Source organism: Pongo abelii, chromosome 1 (genome assembly GCF_028885655.2).
Source record: "Pongo abelii isolate AG06213 chromosome 1, NHGRI_mPonAbe1-v2.0_pri, whole genome shotgun sequence".
NCBI classification, from domain to species: domain Eukaryota; kingdom Metazoa; phylum Chordata; class Mammalia; order Primates; family Hominidae; genus Pongo; species Pongo abelii.
In genome coordinates, this window is record NC_071985.2 from 20,709,015 (window position 1) to 20,728,188 (window position 19,174).

General features: G+C 68.0%; 9 non-coding genes across 9 annotated transcripts; all 9 read left to right on the plus strand.

Annotated features, from left to right (window-relative positions):
- The first annotated feature begins 179 nt into the window (after positions 1–179).
- On the plus strand, positions 180–298 carry LOC129052728 (5S ribosomal RNA). Its single transcript, XR_008517870.1, has one exon. It is a non-coding gene; the product is annotated as a 5S ribosomal RNA (ribosomal RNA).
- A 2,202-nt stretch (positions 299–2,500) lies between these two features.
- LOC129052807 (5S ribosomal RNA) lies at positions 2,501–2,619 on the plus strand. Its single transcript, XR_008517952.1, has one exon. It is a non-coding gene; the product is annotated as a 5S ribosomal RNA (ribosomal RNA).
- A 2,178-nt stretch (positions 2,620–4,797) lies between these two features.
- LOC129052896 (5S ribosomal RNA) lies at positions 4,798–4,916 on the plus strand. Its single transcript, XR_008518025.1, has one exon. It is a non-coding gene; the product is annotated as a 5S ribosomal RNA (ribosomal RNA).
- A 2,178-nt stretch (positions 4,917–7,094) lies between these two features.
- LOC129052460 (5S ribosomal RNA) lies at positions 7,095–7,213 on the plus strand. The gene has a single exon (XR_008517516.1). It is a non-coding gene; the product is annotated as a 5S ribosomal RNA (ribosomal RNA).
- A 2,202-nt stretch (positions 7,214–9,415) lies between these two features.
- LOC129052471 (5S ribosomal RNA) lies at positions 9,416–9,534 on the plus strand. The gene has a single exon (XR_008517528.1). It is a non-coding gene; the product is annotated as a 5S ribosomal RNA (ribosomal RNA).
- A 2,178-nt stretch (positions 9,535–11,712) lies between these two features.
- On the plus strand, positions 11,713–11,831 carry LOC129052486 (5S ribosomal RNA). Its single transcript, XR_008517542.1, has one exon. It is a non-coding gene; the product is annotated as a 5S ribosomal RNA (ribosomal RNA).
- Positions 11,832–14,036: 2,205 nt separating this feature from the next.
- LOC129052514 (5S ribosomal RNA) lies at positions 14,037–14,155 on the plus strand. Its single transcript, XR_008517571.1, has one exon. It is a non-coding gene; the product is annotated as a 5S ribosomal RNA (ribosomal RNA).
- A 2,178-nt stretch (positions 14,156–16,333) lies between these two features.
- Positions 16,334–16,452, plus strand: LOC129052539 (5S ribosomal RNA). The gene has a single exon (XR_008517597.1). It is a non-coding gene; the product is annotated as a 5S ribosomal RNA (ribosomal RNA).
- A 2,205-nt stretch (positions 16,453–18,657) lies between these two features.
- On the plus strand, positions 18,658–18,776 carry LOC129052563 (5S ribosomal RNA). The gene has a single exon (XR_008517622.1). It is a non-coding gene; the product is annotated as a 5S ribosomal RNA (ribosomal RNA).
- The last annotated feature ends 398 nt before the right edge of the window (positions 18,777–19,174 follow it).

Consider the following 19,174-nt stretch of genomic DNA (forward strand, 5'->3'; position numbering starts at 1 on the left):
TGTTCCGAGCGGGCCCCATGTGGTGGAAGCTCGGGAGCTGGGGAGCCGGGGGAAGGCCGCGGGCGAGCGGCTCGGGGGTCCCCGATCCGAGCCCCGCGGCCCCGGGCTGGCGGTGACGGCTGCAATCCGGCGGGCATGGCTGGGCCGGGCTCTTGGGGCAGCCAGGCGCCTGTCTCGGCGTCTACGGCCATACCACCCTGAACGCGCCCGATCTCGTCTGATCTCGGAAGCTAAGCAGGGTCGGGCCTGGTTAGTACTTGGATGGGAGACCGCCTGGGAATACCGGGTGCTGTAGGCTTTTTCTTTGGCTTTTTGCTTTTTCTTTCCTCTTCTTCCAGACGGAGTCTCGCTCTGTCGCCCAGGCTGGAGTGCAGCGGCGCCATCTCGGCTCACTGCAAGCTCCGCCTCCCGGGTTCACGCCCTTCTCCGGCCCCAGCCTCCCGAGTAGCTGGGACTGCAGGCGCCCGCCACCACGCCCGGCTGACTTTTTTTCTATTTTGCGTAGAGACGGGGTTTCACCCTGTTAGCCGGGATGGTCTCCACCTCCTCACCTGGTGATCCACCCGCCTCGGCCTCCCACCCACAGTGCTGGGATTACAGGCGGGAGCCACCGCGCCCGCCCGGCCTGCTGCAGGCTTTTTTGGCTTCCCCGCTGCCTCCCTTCCCCCTACGGTCACCATGCTCCCCAACCTCCCCTCGCTCTGCTCCCCCTTTATCGCCCACCTACACCTCCGCCGCAGCCCAGCCGGAGACCTCCTCCTGGGGGTCCGCCCCTACTGCACGCCGGGCAGCAGCATCCCACCGCTTCCGCCTCGCCGCCGCCCCGCCAGGAGCCCGGCTCCAGCCTGGGAGGGCAGGGGGCCGGACCCCAGAGCCGCAGGCGCGGGTCCCCTGCCGTTCGCGGTGCCTTCCCGCTCCCGGAACGCCCAGGCCATTCAATTCACCCACCGGGCGGCGCGCCGTCGTCGCAACCTTCCAAACCGGGGGAAGGGGCGGGCAGGGGCAGCGGGTGCCACAGGCGCCAGCCCAGACCTCGGCTCCGGAACGCACGGGCTGCTTCACCCGGGGGAAGGACATTGCTTCGCCAGCCACCAGGAAAACTGTCCCTGTGCACCCGGATTCCCAACGGCCCCCCACTTCGTGTCAACACCAGTCCCGAGGACACGCCAGAGACCCAGGCCTCCGGCCCCGCCCGGTGCCACGGCTCCCGCCAAACGGGCGGGCGGGCGCACTCTGCAAATCCCGGGGCCCGCCGCAAGGCACCCAGAGCACAGGGTGGTGCCAAGAAAGGAAGGAACCTACGAAACCCACCTCCAAAGCAAGCAATTCAGCCAAGTAAAAGCCCGTCTCAGCGCTCCGTTGGTCCTCTCACAGGGACCGCCTGGCCCCCGTGTTCTGGCGCAGCCCAAGCCCCCTCCACCCTATCCCGGCCTGCTCAAAAGGGCGCTGCCTGCCGGAGACGGGCGCTTCCTCTCGAAGGCTCTATCGCTCTCGCTCTCTAGCTCCCTCCGCCTCTCTCTTCTAGGTTTCCCCCTGGACCTCGCGCTACTTCTGTCGTCTTCCCTCTGTCTCTCTGTCTCTCTCTCTTTCTCTGTCCCTGTCTCTTTCTCAGCCTCTCTGTCTGTCTCCTTCCCTCTCCCCCTCCCCTGTCTCTCTCGATCGCTGTCTCTCTCCCTCCCTCGGTTTCTATCTCTCCATCCATCTCGTCCTTGCTCTCCTTCAAGCCGCGTGTGTGTGTGTACGTGTGTGTGTCTGTGTGTGTGTGTGTGTGTGTGTCTCAGTGGGTGAGTCTGTGTGTGTGTGTGTGTGTGTGTGTGTCTGAGTGGGTGAGTCTGTGTGTGTGTGTGTGTGTGCGCGCGTGCGTGCGTGTGCGAGCGAGCGCCGGCGCGTGCGAGCGCGCCCGGGTGTGTCTGTGTGTGGGGGAGTGGATTTGCTCCTGGTGGTGGCGGGGTGTGTCTGGGTTTCTCTCAGCCCCTCTCACCCGGGATCAGGCCGCCGCCTCTAGTGGCAGCCCGGGGCAAAGCGGGGCCACCCCCCCGACCCGCTACCCGCCCCCGCGCCCTCTTGCCCACCGGCCGGACCGGCCTTGGTCGGGACACGCGACCGTGCTGGGGGCGTTGGGAGAGAAAGGCCCCGCGCGGCCCGGCCGGCTGGTCGCCCTTGGCCAGCCCTGACGGCTCCGGGTGGGTGGGGCAAGAGGGGGCCTCGCGGGAGCGCCTGAGCGGCGAGGGACGCAAAACGCCACCTCCGCGGCAGGGCGGAGGACCAGGAGGGGGTCCCGGGATCGTGGGCCCTGGGCCCTGACGCCTCGGAGCACTCCCTGTTCCGAGCGGGCCCCATGTGGTGGAAGCTCGGGAGCTGGGGAGCCGGGGGAAGGCCGCGGGCGAGCGGCTCGGGGGTCCCCGATCCGAGCCCCGCGGCCCCGGGCTGGCGGTGACGGCTGCAATCCGGCGGGCATGGCTGGGCCGGGCTCTTGGGGCAGCCAGGCGCCTGTCTCGGCGTCTACGGCCATACCACCCTGAACGCGCCCGATCTCGTCTGATCTCGGAAGCTAAGCAGGGTCGGGCCTGGTTAGTACTTGGATGGGAGACCGCCTGGGAATACCGGGTGCTGTAGGCTTTTTCTTTGGCTTTTTGCTTTTTCTTTCCTCTTCTTCCAGACGGAGTCTCGCTCTGTCGCCCAGGCTGGAGTGCAGCGGCGCCATCTCGGCTCACTGCAAGCTCCGCCTCCCGGGTTCACGCCCTTCTCCGGCCCCAGCCTCCCGAGTAGCTGGGACTGCAGGCGCCCGCCACCACGCCCGGCTGATTTTTTTTCTATTTTGGGTAGAGACGGGGTTTCACCCTGTTAGCCGGGATGGTCTCTACCTCCTCACCTGGTGATCCACCCGCCTCGGCCTCCCACCCACAGTGCTGGGATTACAGGCGGGAGCCACCGCGCCCGCCCGGCCTGCTGCAGGCTTTTTTGGCTTCCCCGCTGCCTCCCTTCCCCCTACGGTCACCATGCTCCCCAACCTCCCCTCGCTCTGCTCCCCCTTTATCGCCCACCTACACCTCCGCCGCAGCCCAGCCGGAGACCTCCTCCTGGGGGTCCGCCCCTACTGCACGCCGGGCAGCAGCATCCCACCGCTTCCGCCTCGCCGCCGCCCCGCCAGGAGCCCGGCTCCAGCCTGGGAGGGCAGGGGGCCGGACCCCAGAGCCGCAGGCGCGGGTCCCCTGCCGTTCGCGGTGCCTTCCCGCTCCCGGAACGCCCAGGCCATTCAATTCACCCACCGGGCGGCGCGCCGTCGTCGCAACCTTCCAAACCGGGGGAAGGGGCGGGCAGGGGCAGCGGGTGCCACAGGCGCCAGCCCAGACCTCGGCTCCGGAACGCACGGGCTGCTTCACCCGGGGGAAGGACATTGCTTCGCCAGCCACCAGGAAAACTGTCCCTGTGCACCCGGATTCCCAACGGCCCCCCACTTCGTGTCAACACCAGTCCCGAGGACACGCCAGAGACCCAGGCCTCCGGCCCCGCCCGGTGCCACGGCTCCCGCCAAACGGGCGGGCGGGCGCACTCTGCAAATCCCGGGGCCCGCCGCCAGGCACCCAGAGCACAGGGTGGTGCCAAGAAAGGAAGGAACCTACGAAACCCACCTCCAAAGCAAGCAATTCAGCCAAGTAAAAGCCCGTCTCAGCGCTCCGTTGGTCCTCTCACAGGGACCGCCTGGCCCCCGTGTTCTGGCGCAGCCCAAGCCCCCTCCACCCTATCCCGGCCTGCTCAAAAGGGCGCTGCCTACCGGAGCCGGGCGCTTCCTCTCGAAGGCTCTATCGCTCTCGCTCTCTAGCTCCCTCCGCCACTCTCTTCTAGGTTTCCCCCTGGACCTCGCGCTACTTCTGCCGTCTTCCCTCTGTCTCTCTGTCTCTCTCTCTTTCTCTGTCCCTGTCTCTTTCTCAGCCTCTCTGTCTGTCTCCTTCCCTCTCCCCCTCCCCTGTCTCTCTCGATCGCTGTCTCTCTCCCTCCCTCGGTTTCTATCTCTCCATCCATCTCGTCCTTGCTCTCCTTCAAGCCGCGTGTGTGTGTGTACGTGTGTGTGTGTCTGTGTGTGTGTGTGTGCGTCTGAGTGGGTGAGTCTGTGTGTGTGTGTGTGTGTGTGTGTGCGTGTTCGCGCGCGCGTGCGTGCGTGCGTGTGCGAGCGAGCGCCCGCGCGTGCGAGCGCGCCCGGGTGTGTCTGTGTGTGGGGGAGTGGATTTGCTCCTGGTGGTGGCGGGGTGTGTCTGGGTTTCTCTCAGCCCCTCTCACCCGGGATCAGGCCGCCGCCTCTAGTGGCAGCCCGGGGCAAAGCGGGGCCACCCCCCCGACCCGCTACCCGCCCCCGCGCCCTCTTGCCCACCGGCCGGACGGGCCTTGGTCGGGACACGCGACCGTGCTGGGGGCGTTGGGAGAGAAAGGCCCCGCGCGGCCCGGCCGGCTGGTCGCCCTTGGCCAGCCCTGACGGCTCCGCGTGGGTGGGGCAAGAGGGGGCCTCGCGGGAGCGCCTGAGCGGCGAGGGACGCAAAACGCCACCTCCGCGGCAGGGCGGAGGACCAGGAGGGGGTCCCGGGATCGTGGGCCCTGGGCCCTGACGCCTCGGAGCACTCCCTGTTCCGAGCGGGCCCCATGTGGTGGAAGCTCGGGAGCTGGGGAGCCGGGGGAAGGCCGCGGGCGAGCGGCTCGGGGGTCCCCGATCCGAGCCCCGCGGCCCCGGGCTGGCGGTGACGGCTGCAATCCGGCGGGCATGGCTGGGCCGGGCTCTTGGGGCAGCCAGGCGCCTGTCTCGGCGTCTACGGCCATACCACCCTGAACGCGCCCGATCTCGTCTGATCTCGGAAGCTAAGCAGGGTCGGGCCTGGTTAGTACTTGGATGGGAGACCGCCTGGGAATACCGGGTGCTGTAGGCTTTTTCTTTGGCTTTTTGCTTTTTCTTTCCTCTTCTTCCAGACGGAGTCTCGCTCTGTCGCCCAGGCTGGAGTGCAGCGGCGCCATCTCGGCTCACTGCAAGCTCCGCCTCCCGGGTTCACGCCCTTCTCCGGCCCCAGCCTCCCGAGTAGCTGGGACTGCAGGCGCCCGCCACCACGCCCGGCTGATTTTTTTTCTATTTTGGGTAGAGACGGGGTTTCACCCTGTTAGCCGGGATGGTCTCTACCTCCTCACCTGGTGATCCACCCGCCTCGGCCTCCCACCCACAGTGCTGGGATTACAGGCGGGAGCCACCGCGCCCGCCCGGCCTGCTGCAGGCTTTTTTGGCTTCCCCGCTGCCTCCCTTCCCCCTACGGTCACCATGCTCCCCAACCTCCCCTCGCTCTGCTCCCCCTTTATCGCCCACCTACACCTCCGCCGCAGCCCAGCCGGAGACCTCCTCCTGGGGGTCCGCCCCTACTGCACGCCGGGCAGCAGCATCCCACCGCTTCCGCCTCGCCGCCGCCCCGCCAGGAGCCCGGCTCCAGCCTGGGAGGGCAGGGGGCCGGACCCCAGAGCCGCAGGCGCGGGTCCCCTGCCGTTCGCGGTGCCTTCCCGCTCCCGGAACGCCCAGGCCATTCAATTCACCCACCGGGCGGCGCGCCGTCGTCGCAACCTTCCAAACCGGGGGAAGGGGCGGGCAGGGGCAGCGGGTGCCACAGGCGCCAGCCCAGACCTCGGCTCCGGAACGCACGGGCTGCTTCACCCGGGGGAAGGACATTGCTTCGCCAGCCACCAGGAAAACTGTCCCTGTGCACCCGGATTCCCAACGGCCCCCCACTTCGTGTCAACACCAGTCCCGAGGACACGCCAGAGACCCAGGCCTCCGGCCCCGCCCGGTGCCACGGCTCCCGCCAAACGGGCGGGCGGGCGCACTCTGCAAATCCCGGGGCCCGCCGCCAGGCACCCAGAGCACAGGGTGGTGCCAAGAAAGGAAGGAACCTACGAAACCCACCTCCAAAGCAAGCAATTCAGCCAAGTAAAAGCCCGTCTCAGCGCTCCGTTGGTCCTCTCACAGGGACCGCCTGGCCCCCGTGTTCTGGCGCAGCCCAAGCCCCCTCCACCCTATCCCGGCCTGCTCAAAAGGGCGCTGCCTACCGGAGCCGGGCGCTTCCTCTCGAAGGCTCTATCGCTCTCGCTCTCTAGCTCCCTCCGCCACTCTCTTCTAGGTTTCCCCCTGGACCTCGCGCTACTTCTGCCGTCTTCCCTCTGTCTCTCTGTCTCTCTCTCTTTCTCTGTCCCTGTCTCTTTCTCAGCCTCTCTGTCTGTCTCCTTCCCTCTCCCCCTCCCCTGTCTCTCTCGATCGCTGTCTCTCTCCCTCCCTCGGTTTCTATCTCTCCATCCATCTCGTCCTTGCTCTCCTTCAAGCCGCGTGTGTGTGTGTACGTGTGTGTGTGTCTGTGTGTGTGTGTGTGCGTCTGAGTGGGTGAGTCTGTGTGTGTGTGTGTGTGTGTGTGTGCGTGTTCGCGCGCGCGTGCGTGCGTGCGTGTGCGAGCGAGCGCCCGCGCGTGCGAGCGCGCCCGGGTGTGTCTGTGCGTGGGGGAGTGGATTTGCTCCTGGTGGTGGCGGGGTGTGTCTGGGTTTCTCTCAGCCCCTCTCACCCGGGATCAGGCCGCCGCCTCTAGTGGCAGCCCGGGGCAAAGCGGGGCCACCCCCCCGACCCGCTACCCGCCCCCGCGCCCTCTTGCCCACCGGCCGGACGGGCCTTGGTCGGGACACGCGACCGTGCTGGGGGCGTTGGGAGAGAAAGGCCCCGCGCGGCCCGGCCGGCTGGTCGCCCTTGGCCAGCCCTGACGGCTCCGCGTGGGTGGGGCAAGAGGGGGCCCCGCGGGAGCGCCTGAGCGGCGAGGGACCCAAAACGCCACCTCCGCGGCAGGGCGGAGGACCAGGAGGGGGTCCCGGGATCGTGGGCCCTGGGCCCTGACGCCTCGGAGCACTCCCTGTTCCGAGCGGGCCCCATGTGGTGGAAGCTCGGGAGCTGGGGAGCCGGGGGAAGGCCGCGGGCGAGCGGCTCGGGGGTCCCCGATCCGAGCCCCGCGGCCCCGGGCTGGCGGTGACGGCTGCAATCCGGCGGGCATGGCTGGGCCGGGCTCTTGGGGCAGCCAGGCGCCTGTTTCGGCGTCTACGGCCATACCACCCTGAACGCGCCCGATCTCGTCTGATCTCGGAAGCTAAGCAGGGTCGGGCCTGGTTAGTACTTGGATGGGAGACCGCCTGGGAATACCGGGTGCTGTAGGCTTTTTCTTTGGCTTTTTGCTTTTTCTTTCCTCTTCTTCCAGACGGAGTCTCGCTCTGTCGCCCAGGCTGGAGTGCAGCGGCGCCATCTCGGCTCACTGCAAGCTCCGCCTCCCGGGTTCACGCCCTTCTCCGGCCCCAGCCTCCCGAGTAGCTGGGACTGCAGGCGCCCGCCACCACGCCCGGCTGATTTTTTTTCTATTTTGGGTAGAGACGGGGTTTCACCCTGTTAGCCGGGATGGTCTCTACCTCCTCACCTGGTGATCCACCCGCCTCGGCCTCCCACCCACAGTGCTGGGATTACAGGCGGGAGCCACCGCGCCCGCCCGGCCTGCTGCAGGCTTTTTTGGCTTCCCCGCTGCCTCCCTTCCCCCTACGGTCACCATGCTCCCCAACCTCCCCTCGCTCTGCTCCCCCTTTATCGCCCACCTACACCTCCGCCGCAGCCCAGCCGGAGACCTCCTCCTGGGGGTCCGCCCCTACTGCACGCCGGGCAGCAGCATCCCACCGCTTCCGCCTCGCCGCCGCCCCGCCAGGAGCCCGGCTCCAGCCTGGGAGGGCAGGGGGCCGGACCCCAGAGCCGCAGGCGCGGGTCCCCTGCCGTTCGCGGTGCCTTCCCGCTCCCGGAACGCCCAGGCCATTCAATTCACCCACCGGGCGGCGCGCCGTCGTCGCAACCTTCCAAACCGGGGGAAGGGGCGGGCAGGGGCAGCGGGTGCCACAGGCGCCAGCCCAGACCTCGGCTCCGGAACGCACGGGCTGCTTCACCCGGGGGAAGGACATTGCTTCGCCAGCCACCAGGAAAACAGTCCCTGTGCACCCGGATTCCCAACGGCCCCCCACTTCGTGTCAACACCAGTCCCGAGGACACGCCAGAGACCCAGGCCTCCGGCCCCGCCCGGTGCCACGGCTCCCGCCAAACGGGCGGGCGGGCGCACTCTGCAAATCCCGGGGCCCGCCGCAAGGCACCCAGAGCACAGGGTGGTGCCAAGAAAGGAAGGAACCTACGAAACCCACCTCCAAAGCAAGCAATTCAGCCAAGTAAAAGCCCGTCTCAGCGCTCCGTTGGTCCTCTCACAGGGACCGCCTGGCCCCCGTGTTCTGGCGCAGCCCAAGCCCCCTCCACCCTATCCCGGCCTGCTCAAAAGGGCGCTGCCTGCCGGAGACGGGCGCTTCCTCTCGAAGGCTCTATCGCTCTCGCTCTCTAGCTCCCTCCGCCTCTCTCTTCTAGGTTTCCCCCTGGACCTCGCGCTACTTCTGTCGTCTTCCCTCTGTCTCTCTGTCTCTCTCTCTTTCTCTGTCCCTGTCTCTTTCTCAGCCTCTCTGTCTGTCTCCTTCCCTCTCCCCCTCCCCTGTCTCTCTCGATCGCTGTCTCTCTCCCTCCCTCGGTTTCTATCTCTCCATCCATCTCGTCCTTGCTCTCCTTCAAGCCGCGTGTGTGTGTGTACGTGTGTGTGTCTGTGTGTGTGTGTGTGTGTGTGTCTCAGTGGGTGAGTCTGTGTGTGTGTGTGTGTGTGTGTGTGTCTGAGTGGGTGAGTCTGTGTGTGTGTGTGTGTGTGCGCGCGTGCGTGCGTGTGCGAGCGAGCGCCGGCGCGTGCGAGCGCGCCCGGGTGTGTCTGTGTGTGGGGGAGTGGATTTGCTCCTGGTGGTGGCGGGGTGTGTCTGGGTTTCTCTCAGCCCCTCTCACCCGGGATCAGGCCGCCGCCTCTAGTGGCAGCCCGGGGCAAAGCGGGGCCACCCCCCCGACCCGCTACCCGCCCCCGCGCCCTCTTGCCCACCGGCCGGACCGGCCTTGGTCGGGACACGCGACCGTGCTGGGGGCGTTGGGAGAGAAAGGCCCCGCGCGGCCCGGCCGGCTGGTCGCCCTTGGCCAGCCCTGACGGCTCCGGGTGGGTGGGGCAAGAGGGGGCCTCGCGGGAGCGCCTGAGCGGCGAGGGACGCAAAACGCCACCTCCGCGGCAGGGCGGAGGACCAGGAGGGGGTCCCGGGATCGTGGGCCCTGGGCCCTGACGCCTCGGAGCACTCCCTGTTCCGAGCGGGCCCCATGTGGTGGAAGCTCGGGAGCTGGGGAGCCGGGGGAAGGCCCCGGGCGAGGGGCTCGGGGGTCCCCGATCCGAGCCCCGCGGCCCCGGGCTGGCGGTGACGGCTGCAATCCGGCGGGCATGGCTGGGCCGGGCTCTTGGGGCAGCCAGGCGCCTGTCTCGGCGTCTACGGCCATACCACCCTGAACGCGCCCGATCTCGTCTGATCTCGGAAGCTAAGCAGGGTCGGGCCTGGTTAGTACTTGGATGGGAGACCGCCTGGGAATACCGGGTGCTGTAGGCTTTTTCTTTGGCTTTTTGCTTTTTCTTTCCTCTTCTTCCAGACGGAGTCTCGCTCTGTCGCCCAGGCTGGAGTGCAGCGGCGCCATCTCGGCTCACTGCAAGCTCCGCCTCCCGGGTTCACGCCCTTCTCCGGCCCCAGCCTCCCGAGTACCTGGGACTGCAGGCGCCCGCCACCACGCCCGGCTGACTTTTTTTCTATTTTGCGTAGAGACGGGGTTTCACCCTGTTAGCCGGGATGGTCTCCACCTCCTCACCTGGTGATCCACCCGCCTCGGCCTCCCACCCACAGTGCTGGGATTACAGGCGGGAGCCACCGCGCCCGCCCGGCCTGCTGCAGGCTTTTTTGGCTTCCCCGCTGCCTCCCTTCCCCCTACAGTCGCCATGCTCCCCAACCTCCCCTCGCTCTGCTCCCCCTTTATCGCCCACCTACACCTCCGCCGCAGCCCAGCCGGGGACCTCCTCCTGGGGGTCCGCCCCTACTGCACGCCGGGCAGCAGCATCCCACCGCTTCCGCCTCGCCGCCGCCCCGCCAGGAGCCCGGCTCCAGCCTGGGAGGGCAGGGGGCCGGACCCCAGAGCCGCAGGCGCGGGTCCCCTGCCGTTCGCGGTGCCTTCCCGCTCCCGGAACGCCCAGGCCATTCAATTCACCCACCGGGCGGCGCGCCGTCGTCGCAACCTTCCAAACCGGGGGAAGGGGCGGGCAGGGTCAGCGGGTGCCACAGGCGCCAGCCCAGACCTCGGCTCCGGAACGCACGGGCTGCTTCACCCGGGGGAAGGACATTGCTTCGCCAGCCACCAGGAAAACTGTCCCTGTGCACCCGGATTCCCAACGGCCCCCCACTTCGTGTCAACACCAGTCCCGAGGACACGCCAGAGACCCAGGCCTCCGGCCCCGCCCGGTGCCACGGCTCCCGCCAAACGGGCGGGCGGGCGCACTCTGCAAATCCCGGGGCCCGCCGCCAGGCACCCAGAGCACAGGGTGGTGCCAAGAAAGGAAGGAACCTACGAAACCCACCTCCAAAGCAAGCAATTCAGCCAAGTAAAAGCCCGTCTCAGCGCTCCGTTGGTCCTCTCACAGGGACCGCCTGGCCCCCGTGTTCTGGCGCAGCCCAAGCCCCCTCCACCCTATCCCGGCCTGCTCAAAAGGGCGCTGCCTAGCGGAGCCGGGCGCTTCCTCTCGAAGGCTCTATCGCTCTCGCTCTCTAGCTCCCTCCGCCACTCTCTTCTAGGTTTCCCCCTGGACCTCGCGCTACTTCTGTCGTCTTCCCTCTGTCTCTCTGTCTCTCTCTCTTTCTCTGTCCCTGTCTCTTTCTCAGCCTCTCTGTCTGTCTCCTTCCCTCTCCCCCTCCCCTGTCTCTCTCGATCGCTGTCTCTCTCCCTCCCTCGGTTTCTATCTCTCCATCCATCTCGTCCTTGCTCTCCTTCAAGCCGCGTGTGTGTGTGTACGTGTGTGTGTGTCTGTGTGTGTGTGTGTGCGTCTGAGTGGGTGAGTCTGTGTGTGTGTGTGTGTGTGTGTGTGCGTGTTCGCGCGCGCGTGCGTGCGTGCGTGTGCGAGCGAGCGCCCGCGCGTGCGAGCGCGCCCGGGTGTGTCTGTGTGTGGGGGAGTGGATTTGCTCCTGGTGGTGGCGGGGTGTGTCTGGGTTTCTCTCAGCCCCTCTCACCCGGGATCAGGCCGCCGCCTCTAGTGGCAGCCCGGGGCAAAGCGGGGCCACCCCCCCGACCCGCTACCCGCCCCCGCGCCCTCTTGCCCACCGGCCGGACGGGCCTTGGTCGGGACACGCGACCGTGCTGGGGGCGTTGGGAGAGAAAGGCCCCGCGCGGCCCGGCCGGCTGGTCGCCCTTGGCCAGCCCTGACGGCTCCGGGTGGGTGGGGCAAGAGGGGGCCTCGCGGGAGCGCCTGAGCGGCGAGGGACCCAAAACGCCACCTCCGCGGCAGGGCGGAGGACCAGGAGGGGGTCCCGGGATCGTGGGCCCTGGGCCCTGACGCCTCGGAGCACTCCCTGTTCCGAGCGGGCCCCATGTGGTGGAAGCTCGGGAGCTGGGGAGCCGGGGGAAGGCCGCGGGCGAGCGGCTCGGGGGTCCCCGATCCGAGCCCCGCGGCCCCGGGCTGGCGGTGACGGCTGCAATCCGGCGGGCATGGCTGGGCCGGGCTCTTGGGGCAGCCAGGCGCCTGTCTCGGCGTCTACGGCCATACCACCCTGAACGCGCCCGATCTCGTCTGATCTCGGAAGCTAAGCAGGGTCGGGCCTGGTTAGTACTTGGATGGGAGACCGCCTGGGAATACCGGGTGCTGTAGGCTTTTTCTTTGGCTTTTTGCTTTTTCTTTCCTCTTCTTCCAGACGGAGTCTCGCTCTGTCGCCCAGGCTGGAGTGCAGCGGCGCCATCTCGGCTCACTGCAAGCTCCGCCTCCCGGGTTCACGCCCTTCTCCGGCCCCAGCCTCCCGAGTAGCTGCTGGGACTGCAGGCGCCCGCCACCACGCCCGGCTGATTTTTTTTCTATTTTGGGTAGAGACGGGGTTTCACCCTGTTAGCCGGGATGGTCTCTACCTCCTCACCTGGTGATCCACCCGCCTCGGCCTCCCACCCACAGTGCTGGGATTACAGGCGGGAGCCACCGCGCCCGCCCGGCCTGCTGCAGGCTTTTTTGGCTTCCCCGCTGCCTCCCTTCCCCCTACGGTCACCATGCTCCCCAACCTCCCCTCGCTCTGCTCCCCCTTTATCGCCCACCTACACCTCCGCCGCAGCCCAGCCGGAGACCTCCTCCTGGGGGTCCGCCCCTACTGCACGCCGGGCAGCAGCATCCCACCGCTTCCGCCTCGCCGCCGCCCCGCCAGGAGCCCGGCTCCAGCCTGGGAGGGCAGGGGGCCGGACCCCAGAGCCGCAGGCGCGGGTCCCCTGCCGTTCGCGGTGCCTTCCCGCTCCCGGAACGCCCAGGCCATTCAATTCACCCACCGGGCGGCGCGCCGTCGTCGCAACCTTCCAAACCGGGGGAAGGGGCGGGCAGGGGCAGCGGGTGCCACAGGCGCCAGCCCAGACCTCGGCTCCGGAACGCACGGGCTGCTTCACCCGGGGGAAGGACATTGCTTCGCCAGCCACCAGGAAAACAGTCCCTGTGCACCCGGATTCCCAACGGCCCCCCACTTCGTGTCAACACCAGTCCCGAGGACACGCCAGAGACCCAGGCCTCCGGCCCCGCCCGGTGCCACGGCTCCCGCCAAACGGGCGGGCGGGCGCACTCTGCAAATCCCGGGGCCCGCCGCAAGGCACCCAGAGCACAGGGTGGTGCCAAGAAAGGAAGGAACCTACGAAACCCACCTCCAAAGCAAGCAATTCAGCCAAGTAAAAGCCCGTCTCAGCGCTCCGTTGGTCCTCTCACAGGGACCGCCTGGCCCCCGTGTTCTGGCGCAGCCCAAGCCCCCTCCACCCTATCCCGGCCTGCTCAAAAGGGCGCTGCCTACCGGAAACGGGCGCTTCCTCTCGAAGGCTCTATCGCTCTCGCTCTCTAGCTCCCTCCGCCTCTCTCTTCTAGGTTTCCCCCTGGACCTCGCGCTACTTCTGTCGTCTTCCCTCTGTCTCTCTGTCTCTCTCTCTTTCTCTGTCCCTGTCTCTTTCTCAGCCTCTCTGTCTGTCTCCTTCCCTCTCCCCCTCCCCTGTCTCTCTCGATCGCTGTCTCTCTCCCTCCCTCGGTTTCTATCTCTCCATCCATCTCGTCCTTGCTCTCCTTCAAGCCGCGTGTGTGTGTGTACGTGTGTGTGTCTGTGTGTGTGTGTGTGTGTGTGTCTCAGTGGGTGAGTCTGTGTGTGTGTGTGTGTGTGTGTGTGTCTGAGTGGGTGAGTCTGTGTGTGTGTGTGTGTGTGCGCGCGTGCGTGCGTGTGCGAGCGAGCGCCGGCGCGTGCGAGCGCGCCCGGGTGTGTCTGTGTGTGGGGGAGTGGATTTGCTCCTGGTGGTGGCGGGGTGTGTCTGGGTTTCTCTCAGCCCCTCTCACCCGGGATCAGGCCGCCGCCTCTAGTGGCAGCCCGGGGCAAAGCGGGGCCACCCCCCCGACCCGCTACCCGCCCCCGCGCCCTCTTGCCCACCGGCCGGACCGGCCTTGGTCGGGACACGCGACCGTGCTGGGGGCGTTGGGAGAGAAAGGCCCCGCGCGGCCCGGCCGGCTGGTCGCCCTTGGCCAGCCCTGACGGCTCCGGGTGGGTGGGGCAAGAGGGGGCCTCGCGGGAGCGCCTGAGCGGCGAGGGACGCAAAACGCCACCTCCGCGGCAGGGCGGAGGACCAGGAGGGGGTCCCGGGATCGTGGGCCCTGGGCCCTGACGCCTCGGAGCACTCCCTGTTCCGAGCGGGCCCCATGTGGTGGAAGCTCGGGAGCTGGGGAGCCGGGGGAAGGCCGCGGGCGAGCGGCTCGGGGGTCCCCGATCCGAGCCCCGCGGCCCCGGGCTGGCGGTGACGGCTGCAATCCGGCGGGCATGGCTGGGCCGGGCTCTTGGGGCAGCCAGGCGCCTGTCTCGGCGTCTACGGCCATACCACCCTGAACGCGCCCGATCTCGTCTGATCTCGGAAGCTAAGCAGGGTCGGGCCTGGTTAGTACTTGGATGGGAGACCGCCTGGGAATACCGGGTGCTGTAGGCTTTTTCTTTGGCTTTTTGCTTTTTCTTTCCTCTTCTTCCAGACGGAGTCTCGCTCTGTCGCCCAGGCTGGAGTGCAGCGGCGCCATCTCGGCTCACTGCAAGCTCCGCCTCCCGGGTTCACGCCCTTCTCCGGCCCCAGCCTCCCGAGTACCTGGGACTGCAGGCGCCCGCCACCACGCCCGGCTGATTTTTTTTCTATTTTGGGTAGAGACGGGGTTTCACCCTGTTAGCCGGGATGGTCTCTACCTCCTCACCTGGTGATCCACCCGCCTCGGCCTCCCACCCACAGTGCTGGGATTACAGGCGGGAGCCACCGCGCCCGCCCGGCCTGCTGCAGGCTTTTTTGGCTTCCCCGCTGCCTCCCTTCCCCCTACGGTCACCATGCTCCCCAACCTCCCCTCGCTCTGCTCCCCCTTTATCGCCCACCTACACCTCCGCCGCAGCCCAGCCGGAGACCTCCTCCTGGGGGTCCGCCCCTACTGCACGCCGGGCAGCAGCATCCCACCGCTTCCGCCTCGCCGCCGCCCCGCCAGGAGCCCGGCTCCAGCCTGGGAGGGCAGGGGGCCGGACCCCAGAGCCGCAGGCGCGGGTCCCCTGCCGTTCGCGGTGCCTTCCCGCTCCCGGAACGCCCAGGCCATTCAATTCACCCACCGGGCGGCGCGCCGTCGTCGCAACCTTCCAAACCGGGGGAAGGGGCGGGCAGGGGCAGCGGGTGCCACAGGCGCCAGCCCAGACCTCGGCTCCGGAACGCACGGGCTGCTTCACCCGGGGGAAGGACATTGCTTCGCCAGCCACCAGGAAAACTGTCCCTGTGCACCCGGATTCCCAACGGCCCCCCACTTCGTGTCAACACCAGTCCCGAGGACACGCCAGAGACCCAGGCCTCCGGCCCCGCCCGGTGCCACGGCTCCCGCCAAACGGGCGGGCGGGCGCACTCTGCAAATCCCGGGGCCCGCCGCCAGGCACCCAGAGCACAGGGTGGTGCCAAGAAAGGAAGGAACCTACGAAACCCACCTCCAAAGCAAGCAATTCAGCCAAGTAAAAGCCCGTCTCAGCGCTCCGTTGGTCCTCTCACAGGGACCGCCTGGCCCCCGTGTTCTGGCGCAGCCCAAGCCCCCTCCACCCTATCCCGGCCTGCTCAAAAGGGCGCTGCCTACCGGAGCCGGGCGCTTCCTCTCGAAGGCTCTATCGCTCTCGCTCTCTAGCTCCCTCCGCCACTCTCTTCTAGGTTTCCCCCTGGACCTCGCGCTACTTCTGCCGTCTTCCCTCTGTCTCTCTGTCTCTCTCTCTTTCTCTGTCCCTGTCTCTTTCTCAGCCTCTCTGTCTGTCTCCTTCCCTCTCCCCCTCCCCTGTCTCTCTCGATCGCTGTCTCTCTCCCTCCCTCGGTTTCTATCTCTCCATCCATCTCGTCCTTGCTCTCCTTCAAGCCGCGTGTGTGTGTGTACGTGTGTGTGTGTCTGTGTGTGTGTGTGTGCGTCTGAGTGGGTGAGTCTGTGTGTGTGTGTGTGTGTGTGTGTGCGTGTTCGCGCGCGCGTGCGTGCGTGCGTGTGCGAGCGAGCGCCCGCGCGTGCGAGCGCGCCCGGGTGTGTCTGTGTGTGGGGGAGTGGATTTGCTCCTGGTGGTGGCGGGGTGTGTCTGGGTTTCTCTCAGCCCCTCTCACCCGGGATCAGGCCGCCGCCTCTAGTGGCAGCCCGGGGCAAAGCGGGGCCACCCCCCCGACCCGCTACCCGCCCCCGCGCCCTCTTGCCCACCGGCCGGACGGGCCTTGGTCGGGACACGCGACCGTGCTGGGGGCGTTGGGAGAGAAAGGCCCCGCGCGGCCCGGCCGGCTGGTCGCCCTTGGCCAGCCCTGACGGCTCCGGGTGGGTGGGGCAAGAGGGGGCCTCGCGGGAGCGCCTGAGCGGCGAGGGACCCAAAACGCCACCTCCGCGGCAGGGCGGAGGACCAGGAGGGGGTCCCGGGATCGTGGGCCCTGGGCCCTGACGCCTCGGAGCACTCCCTGTTCCGAGCGGGCCCCATGTGGTGGAAGCTCGGGAGCTGGGGAGCCGGGGGAAGGCCGCGGGCGAGCGGCTCGGGGGTCCCCGATCCGAGCCCCGCGGCCCCGGGCTGGCGGTGACGGCTGCAATCCGGCGGGCATGGCTGGGCCGGGCTCTTGGGGCAGCCAGGCGCCTGTCTCGGCGTCTACGGCCATACCACCCTGAACGCGCCCGATCTCGTCTGATCTCGGAAGCTAAGCAGGGTCGGGCCTGGTTAGTACTTGGATGGGAGACCGCCTGGGAATACCGGGTGCTGTAGGCTTTTTCTTTGGCTTTTTGCTTTTTCTTTCCTCTTCTTCCAGACGGAGTCTCGCTCTGTCGCCCAGGCTGGAGTGCAGCGGCGCCATCTCGGCTCACTGCAAGCTCCGCCTCCCGGGTTCACGCCCTTCTCCGGCCCCAGCCTCCCGAGTAGCTGCTGGGACTGCAGGCGCCCGCCACCACGCCCGGCTGATTTTTTTTCTATTTTGGGTAGAGACGGGGTTTCACCCTGTTAGCCGGGATGGTCTCTACCTCCTCACCTGGTGATCCACCCGCCTCGGCCTCCCACCCACAGTGCTGGGATTACAGGCGGGAGCCACCGCGCCCGCCCGGCCTGCTGCAGGCTTTTTTGGCTTCCCCGCTGCCTCCCTTCCCCCTACGGTCACCATGCTCCCCAACCTCCCCTCGCTCTGCTCCCCCTTTATCGCCCACCTACACCTCCGCCGCAGCCCAGCCGGAGACCTCCTCCTGGGGGTCCGCCCCTACTGCACGCCGGGCAGCAGCATCCCACCGCTTCCGCCTCGCCGCCGCCCCGCCAGGAGCCCGGCTCCAGCCTGGGAGGGCAGGGGGCCGGACCCCAGAGCCGCAGGCGCGGGTCCCCTGCCGTTCGCGGTGCCTTCCCGCTCCCGGAACGCCCAGGCCATTCAATTCACCCACCGGGCGGCGCGCCGTCGTCGCAACCTTCCAAACCGGGGGAAGGGGCGGGCAGGGGCAGCGGGTGCCACAGGCGCCAGCCCAGACCTCGGCTCCGGAACGCACGGGCTGCTTCACCCGGGGGAAGGACATTGCTTCGCCAGCCACCAGGAAAACAGTCCCTGTGCACCCGGATTCCCAACGGCCCCCCACTTCGTGTCAACACCAGTCCCGAGGACACGCCAGAGACCCAGGCCTCCGGCCCCGCCCGGTGCCACGGCTCCCGCCAAACGGGCGGGCGGGCGCACTCTGCAAATCCCGGGGCCCGCCGCAAGGCACCCAGAGCACAGGGTGGTGCCAAGAAAGGAAGGAACCTACGAAACCCACCTCCAAAGCAAGCAATTCAGCCAAGTAAAAGCCCGTCTCAGCGCTCCGTTGGTCCTCTCACAGGGACCGCCTGGCCCCCGTGTTCTGGCGCAGCCCAAGCCCCCTCCACCCTATCCCGGCCTGCTCAAAAGGGCGCTGCCTACCGGAAACGGGCGCTTCCTCTCGAAGGCTCTATCGCTCTCGCTCTCTAGCTCCCTCCGCCTCTCTCTTCTAGGTTTCCCCCTGGACCTCGCGCTACTTCTGTCGTCTTCCCTCTGTCTCTCTGTCTCTCTCTCTTTCTCTGTCCCTGTCTCTTTCTCAGCCTCTCTGTCTGTCTCCTTCCCTCTCCCCCTCCCCTGTCTCTCTCGATCGCTGTCTCTCTCCCTCCCTCGGTTTCTATCTCTCCATCCATCTCGTCCTTGCTCTCCTTCAAGCCGCGTGTGTGTGTGTACGTGTGTGTGTCTGTGTGTGTGTGTGTGTGTGTGTCTCAGTGGGTGAGTCTGTGTGTGTGTGTGTGTGTGTGTGTGTCTGAGTGGGTGAGTCTGTGTGTGTGTGTGTGTGTGCGCGCGTGCGTGCGTGTGCGAGCGAGCGCCGGCGCGTGCGAGCGCGCCCGGGTGTGTCTGTGTGTGGGGGAGTGGATTTGCTCCTGGTGGTGGCGGGGTGTGTCTGGGTTTCTCTCAGCCCCTCTCACCCGGGATCAGGCCGCCGCCTCTAGTGGCAGCCCGGGGCAAAGCGGGGCCACCCCCCCGACCCGCTACCCGCCCCCGCGCCCTCTTGCCCACCGGCCGGACCGGCCTTGGTCGGGACACGCGACCGTGCTGGGGGCGTTGGGAGAGAAAGGCCCCGCGCGGCCCGGCCGGCTGGTCGCCCTTGGCCAGCCCTGACGGCTCCGGGTGGGTGGGGCAAGAGGGGGCCTCGCGGGAGCGCCTGAGCGGCGAGGGACGCAAAACGCCACCTCCGCGGCAGGGCGGAGGACCAGGAGGGGGTCCCGGGATCGTGGGCCCTGGGCCCTGACGCCTCGGAGCACTCCCTGTTCCGAGCGGGCCCCATGTGGTGGAAGCTCGGGAGCTGGGGAGCCGGGGGAAGGCCGCGGGCGAGCGGCTCGGGGGTCCCCGATCCGAGCCCCGCGGCCCCGGGCTGGCGGTGACGGCTGCAATCCGGCGGGCATGGCTGGGCCGGGCTCTTGGGGCAGCCAGGCGCCTGTCTCGGCGTCTACGGCCATACCACCCTGAACGCGCCCGATCTCGTCTGATCTCGGAAGCTAAGCAGGGTCGGGCCTGGTTAGTACTTGGATGGGAGACCGCCTGGGAATACCGGGTGCTGTAGGCTTTTTCTTTGGCTTTTTGCTTTTTCTTTCCTCTTCTTCCAGACGGAGTCTCGCTCTGTCGCCCAGGCTGGAGTGCAGCGGCGCCATCTCGGCTCACTGCAAGCTCCGCCTCCCGGGTTCACGCCCTTCTCCGGCCCCAGCCTCCCGAGTAGCTGGGACTGCAGGCGCCCGCCACCACGCCCGGCTGATTTTTTTTCTATTTTGGGTAGAGACGGGGTTTCACCCTGTTAGCCGGGATGGTCTCTACCTCCTCACCTGGTGATCCACCCGCCTCGGCCTCCCACCCACAGTGCTGGGATTACAGGCGGGAGCCACCGCGCCCGCCCGGCCTGCTGCAGGCTTTTTTGGCTTCCCCGCTGCCTCCCTTCCCCCTACGGTCACCATGCTCCCCAACCTCCCC